Raw genomic sequence first — 12,356 nt, 5'->3', positions numbered from 1 at the left:
ATTAGGCTCATGAAAAGCTTGTACCATGGAGAGAAGTGAAAGCAGTCTTGGGCCATGGGAACTCCAAAGCAGGTATATTGAAAGAGGAGAGGGTAAAAGCAAGTGGGCTACCTGCAGAAGGCCCCAGAAGTATGTATGTATTTATTTTTATTTTAAAAAGACTGAACCACAGGAAACCCGGTGGCTTATTTCCAGGTGGTTTGTGGGAACGCTCCTGTGTGACAGCTGCCATTTTGTTTGTGAGCAAGGACTGAACTGGGGATTCCCAGAGTCAAACCGTGAGCCTTTTACATCTTGAACTGAATGACTTAGGTCCTCTGCCTGGGAGCTGTAAGAGTTCTGTGAATGGAGCCCAAAGGGGTGAGGGGAGGGACATGTAGTGTGCAGCAAACTAGGGGGGGGGGCGTGATGTTTGGAACCCGGAAATTCATGTGACATGTCAGTGTGTCTGAGCCATTTCTTGTCCAGGAACCAGCTGCAAGTGGCAATTGCCATGAAGCTGCCCTTGTGATGTTTCTGGCTCAGCACTGCACCCTGTTCTCTCCAAGTTATCCAAAGGAAATGTTTTGGCTCCTTTGCAGAACCTCCAAACACTGTGTGATGGCTAATCCATCTGTAGGAGAGGCTAAACTAAAGGGAAAGGGAGTGAGAGACGGGGCGCAGGGGAAGAAGGTAGGCAAGACAGGTGTGGCGTGAAGCGAAGGTGAAGAGATGGGGAGGGTTGGAACAAACAGCCAGTCAGCTCAGGGCAGAAAAAGCCAAGTCAAAGCTCTGAATGTCCAGAGATCCCTGCCTTGGCTGTTTCTGCTCCTTCCAGCTGGAGTCTCTGGCTGGCTTCAAGGGCAGCGGGGAGCCACCACCTGGGTCCTAGTGGTCTGAGAGTGGGGGAGGTCTCTGGGTCCAGTGGGGTGATGGAGAAAAAGGTGATCCCAGCTGGGGCTCTTTATACCCATGCTTCCCTCCTCTGGCTGCTTCTGTCCCAACTGCCTGGAGTGTCTGGCTCTGGCCTTAATGTAAGTACTAGTAATAAATCTATGCCTTTATGGCAGCTTTCATCAGAGGCAGGCCGAATGCTTTACGAGAGAGGGGCCAGGACCGTTCCCTCCAGCTGAAGAAACTGAGGCCCAGAGTGTTAAATTGGTTGGAGATCACCGTGTGTGTCCTTGACGAAGCTGGGAATAGAGTCCGTGCCTCCTGCCTCCCATTCCTGTGGTTCCCGTATGCCAGGCTGCCTCCTTCGCAAGCTCTGCGGTATTATCCATCATTTGTATTTCTCCTATCTCAAAACAACGTATGGCTGTAGTAAGTATTTTTTGTGCATTAGGCACTTTGCTAAAGGTCACTTTCCTCTCCTCCCCCTCCCCTTCCCCAGTGACTCACATAAAGAAGATGATTTTATGTCCCCCAGTGAAAGTGCGATGTCCAATCCGAGCTACTAATGGCAAATGCATCTACAAGCTGTCAGAAAAAAGCTAAGCCAAGAAATTGTTCTGTCCGCTATTGTTCTACAGCAGACGCACAGCAGTTGTCTTCCTCTGTTTGCTGCTCCTCTCCCACCCCATAATCAATCGGTTAGTTTCCATACTATTACCTGGTTGACTTTTCCACAGCTGCTGCGCTGCTGTAGACACAGCTTTCTAAACCCCAGAGGTCCCAGACAACTGTCTCAACTCTCTGCCTCTATCCCATCCTCCAACACTTTCACTGGCTTCCTATCCATCTCCAAATCCTATTCGCACCCCGTTCACCCACACTCAGCAAGCTCAGGCCTAGGCTGATCCTCTTGACTCTCCACAGCCAAAGGCTACTATTTCACTGATGCTGTTGCATCTGTCTGGAGCTTTTCACCCCTTCTGAGTCACAGCCTCTCTCCAAATGGCACTATCAGACTTTCTTTTCCTCTTTGGCACAGCAGGGGTTGTGTGAGGCATTTTGTGGCCTGGTGAGAGAAGGATCCTTTATAAACATAAGCTGTTATCTTCTAGAGCCATTAATCCTCACTTCCAGTGTGACGTGGTACTAGTAAGGAACAGTTGCAGCTCAGGAGATGTACGTGTTAATCCCTCTGAGAAGCCCAGATTTTTAGCCCCTGGTAACAGTGGGTCAAATCAAGTCCTGGCGTAAGCAAGTGCAACACTATGCTTACCCCTACCCCCGTTGAGTTTGGTCTTTGAACCATGCAAGCAACAGTTATGTTGAAAAGCATTTGAGAACTGTTGTTTGACTTGCTAATAAGGGTTTTTTTTTCCTATCACAAGTCACACTCTAGCAGCTCCCCGGGCTTTTAAAAGGGTTAGAAGTCTGACTATGGAGAAAGGTTGGTGAAAGTTCATGCACCTCTCACAGTGATGTTCATCAAACTGGTTTTCAGGAAGGTCTATATTGTTCTGTGGTGATGGCAGCAATAGATTTTTTTCCCTATTTATATGATTTTGGGCCTTCGCATTGCAGAAGCTACTCCACTGAGGCTGTTTTCACTGAAAAACAGGTGTATTTTTACAATGAGTGTAAAATCCTAATGGAGATAGGGCAATGTAGTTTTTACCTTGACTAGCTACCTTGAGGTAAACTTAGGGGTCTGGAGTCAAACTGGACTAGCTACATCAAGGTTAAAAATTACCTGCACTTGGTTTCCACTGGGATTTTACATCAAATTAACTATAATTCCACTCTTTTTGCAGTGAAGCCATAGCCTGAGTGTGACCTACTTTAGTTGTTTATTCTTTAATTCCTTGCTTTCCCTTGGAGACAATTTTCAGGAGACAAAAACTGAATGAACATGGTTCTCTGCCAATATTGTAATTCGTATGTTAAAAATAACACTCAGGGCACCGAAAATTCGAAGGACCAAATTCACACTAGGCATAACTCAGTGAAAGTCAATGGAGTGCCACCCAGAAGGAGTTTGACCCCTTTTTCATGGGGCTGTGCTAATTGGAAGGGAAAGACAAAGTCTCCTCATTCTTTTGGGAGGAAAAGCAAGAATGAATTTATAGAGCCACATAAATCTGGAAGTAAGATTTTTGGCAGGGGAGGTGTTACCACCACCACCATGCATTACACTTCCCTGACATTTGCTTTATCACATTGCAGGCTTTATCTGAGACATGAGTAAGTCCTCTAAACAAGGAATATGAAAAATAGCTCCTGAGATAGGTTGAGTCATCGAAGTAAATCAAATGAAGTGCTGGTACTTGAGTTTCAGTTGTAAAGTCCCACTTTATTTCATATTCATATTATAAATGATGGGGCCATTTCACGCCGATTCCATCTCAACTTAAAAATTGTAAGTACTCAGCCATTCATGAGGCATTAAGGATTATGAGATAAATTCAGTTTTCCATTACCAGTTATGATGCATTTCTCTGCCCTGGCTGCATACGTAATGTACGAAGTATACAGGTACATGCAACGAATATAAAGGCTACAGAACAAAACAGCCTCTATGCTCATGTCCTAAATATTCAGCTGTTGTTTCAACTTTGTTCTCATGAGAGTTTGTGTCAGTAAAATATCCCTGTGAGGTGGGGTTTTCAGAAGCGGTCAGGAGTGGCCTAACAGCTCATACTGAAATCAGTGGGAGGTTTTTTTTATTATTAATTATTTGCATTAAGAGCTCTAATCATGGACCAGGATCCCATTTTGCTAAGTTGTGCGTACACAGAACAAAAAGACGGTCCCTGCCCCAAAGAGCTTTCAATCTAAGTATAAGACAAGAGACAATAGGTGGATACAGACCAGCAAAGGAAGGAGCACATGGAAACAATGAGACAATATTGCATGATAGGCAGTCGTCTCAGTATACAAGTTGGACAGCACATCATTAGTTCTTCCATAGGCTTCAGTGGGAGAAGAGTCAGGCCAATGCCGAGCAGGTGAAAATCCCACCCTTAACATACTTCTCTCTCCATCTGCCTCAATTAACTTTTCAGCAAAGTACGTTACGTGGTCATCGTTCCCAACCTTGAAGTCCCTGGGCTACTCGTGTTAGAAAAGTTACTCACGTGGGTGGATGTTTACAGCTCTGGGCCCATGTCCCTAAAGCAAAGCTGGATTGTGGGTTTTTTTCCGTGTACCTATTTTTTTTGTTAAACAAATGACTTGTGGTTTATGCCTGTCATTAAGTGACACTCAGTGTCTGAGCTTTCTGTTCAAGGCTGACAGCATTGGATAACAAGTCAGCAATAGTCCTTAAACTTCCACTGGATTTCACTGATAGGGCCTAACCCAAAACCCATTGTGGGCAGTGGGAGTCTTTCCATTGATTTAACTGGGCTCTGGGTAAGGCATATGGCAAAAGAATCTCACCCCATCCCCAAAATAGCTTTACTTTAAAAGTGGGTCCCTGTAACTGGAATTCTGATTTGTGCTGTATTTCTACTGAGTTATTTTTATAGAACTCTGACTAGAGAGAACCACACGCAAGAACCACTGGTTTTTGAGTGTCTATATTAGCACTTGCAATCGTGTTAATTAAGTCAAGCTAATTGGAAACCAATTCATTGGATTTAAAATATAACCAAAAGCTGTAACCTAGGCAAGCCTGGAAGTGACCACTCAAAGGAGTGATTTAATAAAAAAATAAAATAAAAGGTTGCTTAAGCATGGTAGATTTCTAACAAAGATGGAGTAAACTTGTTACTTTTAGGGATGCTTTGAATCCTAAGAACTGTGGTCTCTTGTGCAATGTTCACAGTGCCCTCAAACAATTGACAAAGAGGGAGGATATTTCTCTCGTTAACGTACAGGGCTAGGAGTCAGGTGAGCTGGGAGCAGTTCTGGGTTCTGCCACTGTTTCCCTGGGCAAGCTTGGGGCTCTCATTCAGATGCTGTGTCTCATCTCTTAATAGTGATAGCTATTTCTGAGCAGAGCTTTGAAGCTTTATTCATGGATTATAAAGCCAGAAGGAAACACTGTAATGATCTAGTCTGACCTTCTGTCTAGCACAGGCCATAGGACTTCCCTGAATTAATTCTTGTTTGAACAGGAGCCTATCTTTTAGAAAAACATCAATGTCTGCAAAGCACTTTGAGACAGAAGGTGCTACAGAAGTGTAAAGTGCTATTATTTATTAAGTTCTGTCCTCCCTGAACCCATATGTTCAATAAGAGATAAGATTGTTAATGTTCAACTGATTTTGTTTCCAGTATACGTTTTACTTCAAATCAAAAACTTCAGGCAGCACTTTATAAAATAGTTTACTAAACTACAGGGCATGCCAGCCACTTTACCAGTAAATCGACAATGCAAAGCCCTGGGTGGGTGGTAAAAAGTCTGTGGGCTACAGAGTGCTAATGCCTGGACGTGGTTCAGCTTCCTAAATCCAGCTGTGAACAGCAGCTGTTTTTCTGGCTGCCAGCATGACATACGCAGGCGGATATGCTTCGGAGCATTGATCGGGGGGCCACTTGTAGGGGGGAATTAAAATGGGAGAGCGTATTAGTCTGCATGCTATTGAGCTTGAAGTGGCTTCTCACAGTTCTGATGACTAAACCCAGCTGTGAAGGGTACTTGCTTTTCTGGTGTTTAACATGATGGCTGGTGAGGATGTGCTTCAAAAAAATGCATGTGAGAGAGAAAGTGTGCATGTGGGGTGGGGGGTGGGGGACAGGGGCAGGAGGAGGTGTCAGGAAACCTGCCAGGAAGAGAGAAATTGAATGCTTTTGAGTAATGTTGCATTGCATTGCCTGAATATCTGACTTGCTCTTGTGTGGGAAAGGGTCACCAAGACAAATGAGAGGTGTCTACAGACATTAGTAGAAAGGTGCCAAGTCTTCCACTTCAGATGTTTTCCCCATCTTGCCCTCCTTTCCCACTTCCTTCTCCTTCAGTCCTCTCCTGAGAGCCAACAGAGAATCCTCTTCTGTGGAAATTCCTGCTTTGGGAAGGAGGCTGGGAATTTTGATGGAGGCAGAGAGGAAGGAGGGGTGGGGTGGGAAAAGGGGTTCAGGAAACAAGGCAACAACAAATGAATAAAACAAAGTAAGAAGACAAAGCTAGCAATCCCTTACTCCCAGAAACGCTCTAGCTCAGCAGAAAGACGATTACTATAGGCTTCATTAATGGACAAGAAAATGATATTGAGATGACAGAAAGTATCAATAGCTCCACTGTAGAATCCAAAGGTGACCCCCACTGAAGTCGGTGTAAAAGAGGGCAGAATTTGGAGCAAACACCTTTTGATTTCTGTAATTTATTACCCAAATACTGCCTTGTCCCAGTTAACTCTGTAAAGCATTTTAAGATGCAATTTGTGTGAGAGTCTTTCTATAAAATAAAGCTGTATTGCCAGTTAGCTATAGAAAAATGTACAAACTCATGGTGATCGTGCTAAGTCACTTCCTTGCAGAGGTGAAAGAGCGACCAGAAAAAGTAATTTGGATGCCTATGATGAGTTGGATTGAATGAAACTTGTCACTTTCAGCAGTACTAGAAAGACCGGGGCAATGTGTACATGATAAGGGTGTGTCTACTCTACCCGCCGGATTGGCGGGTAGCGATCGATTTATGAGAGATCAATATATCACGTCTCATCTAGATGCGATATATCGATCCCCGAATGTGCTCCCGTCGACTCCGGAACTCCACCAGGGCGAGAGGTGGTAGTAGAGTCGACAGGGGGAGCTGCGGCCATCTATCCTGCGCCATGAGGATAGGAGGTAAGTCGAAATAAGAAATGTCGACTTCAGCTATACTATTCCCATAGCTGAAGTTGCGTATCTTACATCGACACCCCCCAGTGTAGACCAGGCCTAAAAGAGGAAGTTGCTCTTTCCTTTGCCTTCCATGGGAAGGAGTAGTGAGATGAGGGTGCTAAGTAATGTTGCCATCAAGGCTCAGGGAGACAGAGGACCAAACCGCTCCCAGGTGTAACACTGGGGTAGTTAGCTGCCAGGATCAGACTGCAACTCATCTTTGTTTCCCTTTGATCTTCAAAGGATAAAAATAAATTTCACTCATTTTGAGGGCCACTCAGCTGCCCATAAAGGATGCTGCTGTTCGTGGGATCCAATTAGTGCCAATTATAAAATGGCACCTCTGCCTTGACATTAAAATGCCTAACAAAACTTCAACTGCCATTTCAAGGTGCTGATTTTGGTTCCATCCATGTGTTTGATCTGGGAAGCTTGTGATTTTATGGATCTGGGTGTAATGATCATCACTTGATCAAAAGGGGAGTTAGATCCAGGTAGAATAACATGATTCCAGATATAATGTAGAGGCCAATCTCACATGCTGGTGGATGTAAGAGGGTGACCCAAAATTGCGCTTGAAGTGGAATCTCAGAACATAAGAATGTCCATACTGGGTCAGACCAATGTTCCAGCTAGTCCAACAGTGGCCAGTGCCAGATGCTTTAGAGGGAAGGAACAGAATAGGGCCATTATGGAGTGATAAATCCCCTGTTGTCCAGTCCCAGCTTCTAGTAGTCAGCGGTTTAGGAACACCCAAAGCATGGGGGTTGCACCCCTGACCATCTTAGCTAATATCCATTGATGGACCTATCCTCCATGAATTTATCTAATTCTTTTTTGAATCCAGTTATAGTTTTGGCCTTCACAACATCCCCTGGCAATGAGTTCCACAGATTGACTGTGCACTGTGTGAAGAAGTACTTCTTTATATTTGTTTTAAACCTGCTGCCTGTTAATTGCATTGGGTGACCACTGGTTCTTCTGTTATGTGAAGAGATTAAATAACACTTCCTTATTCACTTTCTCCACATCAGTCATGATTTTATAGATTTGTCTTCCTTCTGAGTTGTCTCTTTTCCAAGCTGAACAGTCCCAGTCTTTTTAATCTCTCCTCAGAGGGAAGCTGTTCCAGACCCTGAATCATTTTTGTTGCCCCTCTCTGTACTTTTTCCAATTCTAATGTATCTTTTCTGAGATGGGGTGCCCAGAACTGTACTCTGTATTCAAGATGTGGGGTTATAATGGATTTGCATAGTGGCATTATGATATTTTCTGTCTTATTATCTATCCCTTTCCTAATGGTTCCTAACATTCTGCTAGCTTTTTTGGCACTGCTGTACACTGAGCAGATGTTTTCAGACGACTATCCATAATGACTCCAGGATTTGTTTCTTGAGTGGTAACAGCTAATTTAGACCCCATCGTTTTATACGTATCGTTGGGATTATGTTTTCCAATGTGCATCACTTTGCATTTATCACCATTGAATTTCATCTGCCATTTTGTTGCCCAGTCACTCAGTTTTGTGAAATCCCTTTGTAACTCTTCGCAGTCTGCTTTGGACTTAACTAGCCTGAATAATTTTGTATCATCTGCAGATTTTGCAGTCTCACTGTTTACCCCTTTTTCCAGATCATTTATGAATATGTGGTCCCACCCAGTGCAGATCCTTGGGGAACCCCACTATTTACCTCTCTCCACTGTGAAAACTGACCAATTATTCCTACCCTTGGTTTCCTATCTTTTAACCAGTTACCGATGCATGAGAGGATCTTCCCTCTTATCCCTGGGTGCTATTTGCTTAAGAGCTTCCGGTGAGGGACCTCAGATTTAACCTTAATACAAAAGTTTTCCTTTCAAGGGGCCAATGAGTGGGCACTGGGATGGGAAGAGGGAGTTTTCTGTGTTTCTTAGCTTCCTGTGGAAGTCAAATGCCCTGTTAGCTGAATCAGTAAGAAATGAACTGGCATCTGAAGACAAACAAACAATTAAAACTCTGCCCTTTAATTATATGGCACTGGTTGAGCTCATGCACATAAACTTTCCTCCTCCTCCTCATCCCACAGCTCAGCTTACCACACATGACTGTCCTGGGGATTTTCGGACACTTCTCTGTGGCAGCATGCTGGTTTCCTTACAGGCTGAGGTGTCACCACAGCCCATTGTTAGAGCATATCCCTGCGCAGCCAGGAACGGGGGATGGGGTTTCAAAATATCTCTTAGGTTAAGCAGCCCACTGGCTGGTGGATTTGCAACTGACATCAGCCTAGAGGAGACACCTACAGTACCTGGAAATGTGCCTGTCCTTCCCTCAAATAGTTACTGGATTTCCCACAGGCCTTCACCCACCATTCCACAGTGTCTGAAAATGAGTCTTTTCCCAGACGTGGTTTCAGTGCAAGCGGTGATCGTAAAGTTTTCATTCATGTTCACTAGTTCTCTCCTTTACATCAGGAAGACTTGCAATTGCTTGTTCAGCTTGCTGAGCATCTTGGTGTGGGGAAATTCTCTGTAAGTGAATAAGGCTTCTGTTGTCATTATTATTATTATGACAAGGAATAGCTCTTCCCCATTCCCACTCCCGGGGCACTCCCTGAGTACGCTCAAGTTAATGGCAGATGTACAGATCCAATCTCCAGAAATATAGGACCTGTCAGTAATGGGGCTATTTTCCTTGATGCAGGTACACTGCTGCTAAACCAGTGCAACCCCTGCCACCCTCCCAGGCAGAGGGTCTGCACCAGTGTAACAAAGTGCTTATAACACTGTAGCACCCTCTGGTTTGAAACCAGGGTTAGTCCCTGCCCTTGCTAGCCCAATTTTACACCATATCCGCATAGGGGTTTGCACTGATGTAGCTACCCTAGTACAAATATCCCCAATATAGACAGGCCCTTAAACTAGGCCCCAGGATGTACTTCACCCTGGAAATGGAAGTAGCATGGAATGCCTTGCATTGCCCTCGGCAATCACCAGAGTGTATGCACCTGAGCTGAGGGACATTTTTTTCTAGTAGACTCCGTGATCACACTGTGCCTCAAGGATTAGGATACCCAGAAAGTTCCATAGGGAAGCCAGGGGCAGGGGGGCCTGTGTAGGAGAGCTAGCTAGAGCAGTGGTTCCTGATCACTGATGAATGCATAGATAATCAGTCTTTTGTGCATGTTGCTCTAGGCTCCTCCTCTCTGTCTGAATAATAGGTCCCTGGGCAGAGCTCAATGCACTGCTGCATGCCTCCCATCAGTTACCCATCTGTAGTAGAGGCACAGATCGGTGAGATGACTTGCCTCAGGTCTCACAGCCAAGCTGAGAATACAACCCAGCTCTTCTGAGTGCCGGTCCTGTTCCCTAGCCACTGGTCCGCACTGCCTCTCCCATGAGCCATAAGTCTCGCAAATGGCAGAATAGGGGGTTGGCGCAGCCCAGGCTTTGTCGTTGGGAGACACAGTGAATGGGAGGAGGGAAGGAAATAGCTAGTGCCGATGCAGTCCTAGGGCATGTCTTCACAGCAGTGTTCACTTGGCCGTGCTGTGAAATAACACTAGAGCTTCTGGGGCCACACTGACTGTGACACTAAAACACACGGGCACAACCCATGACTCTTAGCTCTGCACTGAGCTGGGCCGCTTTATGAATTCTTTCCCAGGGAACTGTGAGAGAGCTTGTCTCTCTGGTCTAGCACACAGGAGGAATTGTGGTAAGGTATTAGAGTAGTGTATCTATACTTAATGGTTGTGCTAGATGCTGATGAGTGGTGCCCACTCGGGTTTTAGCCTGTAACCTTCTTGGGCCAGACAACTTGAGTAAAAAACACCACTGCACTTGAGCTAAGAGGTTTTAGGTGTGGCTGGGCCTCAAGTTAGGGGCAGCCTCTCAGTTATAACGCAAGTCATCTTCGCAGTGAAGCTAAGTCTTCAGTCCGATCATCTGCTAAAGATGATTGAAAAGATTGAGAACCATTGTGTAGGGGCTAATACTATTTGGATCTGATCCAGTGAGGTGCTGAGGATCTTGTGTATACTCAATGCACTATCATGTCAGGGAAAGTGTGTGTGGGGCGAAGGGGGCGCAGGGAGGGGAGGTTAGTCTGAACATAGCAGGATCCAGCCCTTCACTTGTTTTTTTTTTTTAGAGAGCTCTAGGTGGAAAAAAATTTCTCTGGGTCAATAGCTTCTCCTTCACAAAAGTTGCAAACATTTTTTCCTTGTTTAATTTACAAGCCTAGAAAAAATTATAGAAACCCCTCTGGTTTTTGCCAGCTAACATCAGGCCTTCTAATGTCCTTTAAATATCAACTTTGTGTAGGAAATACGCTGTGGGATTTCACCTGCGCCGCCTGCTGGTAGAAATCCATTACATGTGTTCAGAATTATCTCTGAGATTTGTATTTAATTTCTTATTGGTGTACGGTTTGCCTCAGACAATTAGGGAAACATGCAATCCTTTCATGGAGCCACAAGCCATATTTTATTTATAAAGAGGTTGTGTTGAAAGGCAATGAGCAGAAAAATTGCCTTCCCCATAATAAACATTCAAAACATTTGGACATCGACAACACAATGTATCATTTTTTAAAGTAACTATGTCCCTAATATGTTATTGATTATTATTATTTCAGCCCCCTCCCAAAGTATACTAAACGCTATTACAAATTTTGTTTAAAAAGCATTTGAAGTAAATACTGATGTAAGCAGAATTGGAACCCAGGTAATCCCGAACCAGGGGGAATAACTGGGAAGACATTGCTCGCACTTGCAGCAACTCAGAAAACCGCATGAGGAAATTCAAATTAATACCAACCCTGCCTGTTGTGTGACCCGTTGCCACCTGCTGGATGGTGATTTTCAGTCTGCATCACAATAATCTCCACTTTTTTTCAAAATATACTTGACTTCCTGATGTCTAGGGCACTAATTTAACTACACATGTGAGTTCATACGTATACACTCAGCAGGGAAGAGAGCAAAATAGTAGCGTTATCACTAGTTTTCATAGGCACACGAGTTTCTGTGCTGAAAAGCACTAAACAAATTGCCATGTGGAGACCATTTTCTGAGGTTTTTACTAAGGGAGGCTGCCACAGGAAAGAAGTGTAAAGCCTTACCCTGCCCTTAAACAGTCAGCTGAAGAAAAGTGTTGTGATGGGTTGGGCTAAACCTCATTGAAACTGAGGGGTGCAACAACCACCTTTCATGTAGGATCAGTGTAAGAAACTGTTAAGCTCCTTTATGGAACCAGATAGCTGAAACAAATAGGAGCCTCTACCCAAAACAAAGATACAGTCAAGGCACACACCTGGGCGGAGGGGATTTTACTGGGTAGTGTTAATAGAGATGTGTATGAGAGAGAGAAACCGTGAGAAACACCATAGAGACAGAGATAAAGAAGGAGTAGAAAGCCAAAGACCCAACCTGAACACACAGAGCATAGCCCTGAGAAAAGTGGAGAACTTTTTGGGCTAAGTTCTGGTTAAAAGAGGCTTGGAGGAACTATGAGCAAAGAAACTGTCTCTTGTTGTTTGATTCCTCCTGTGTTAAGGGAAACAGGACTATGAACATTTTTATTGTAAATAAACAGGAGTGCATCAAAGATATCTGTCTCCATCATAAATTTCTCCTCCAAACCAAAACAATCCCCAGCACCCAAATTTTGGCAAAATG

This window comes from Gopherus flavomarginatus, chromosome 6 (genome assembly GCF_025201925.1).
Source record: "Gopherus flavomarginatus isolate rGopFla2 chromosome 6, rGopFla2.mat.asm, whole genome shotgun sequence".
NCBI lineage: Eukaryota > Metazoa > Chordata > Testudines > Testudinidae > Gopherus > Gopherus flavomarginatus.
Note: the sequence above shows the minus strand (reverse complement) of the source record.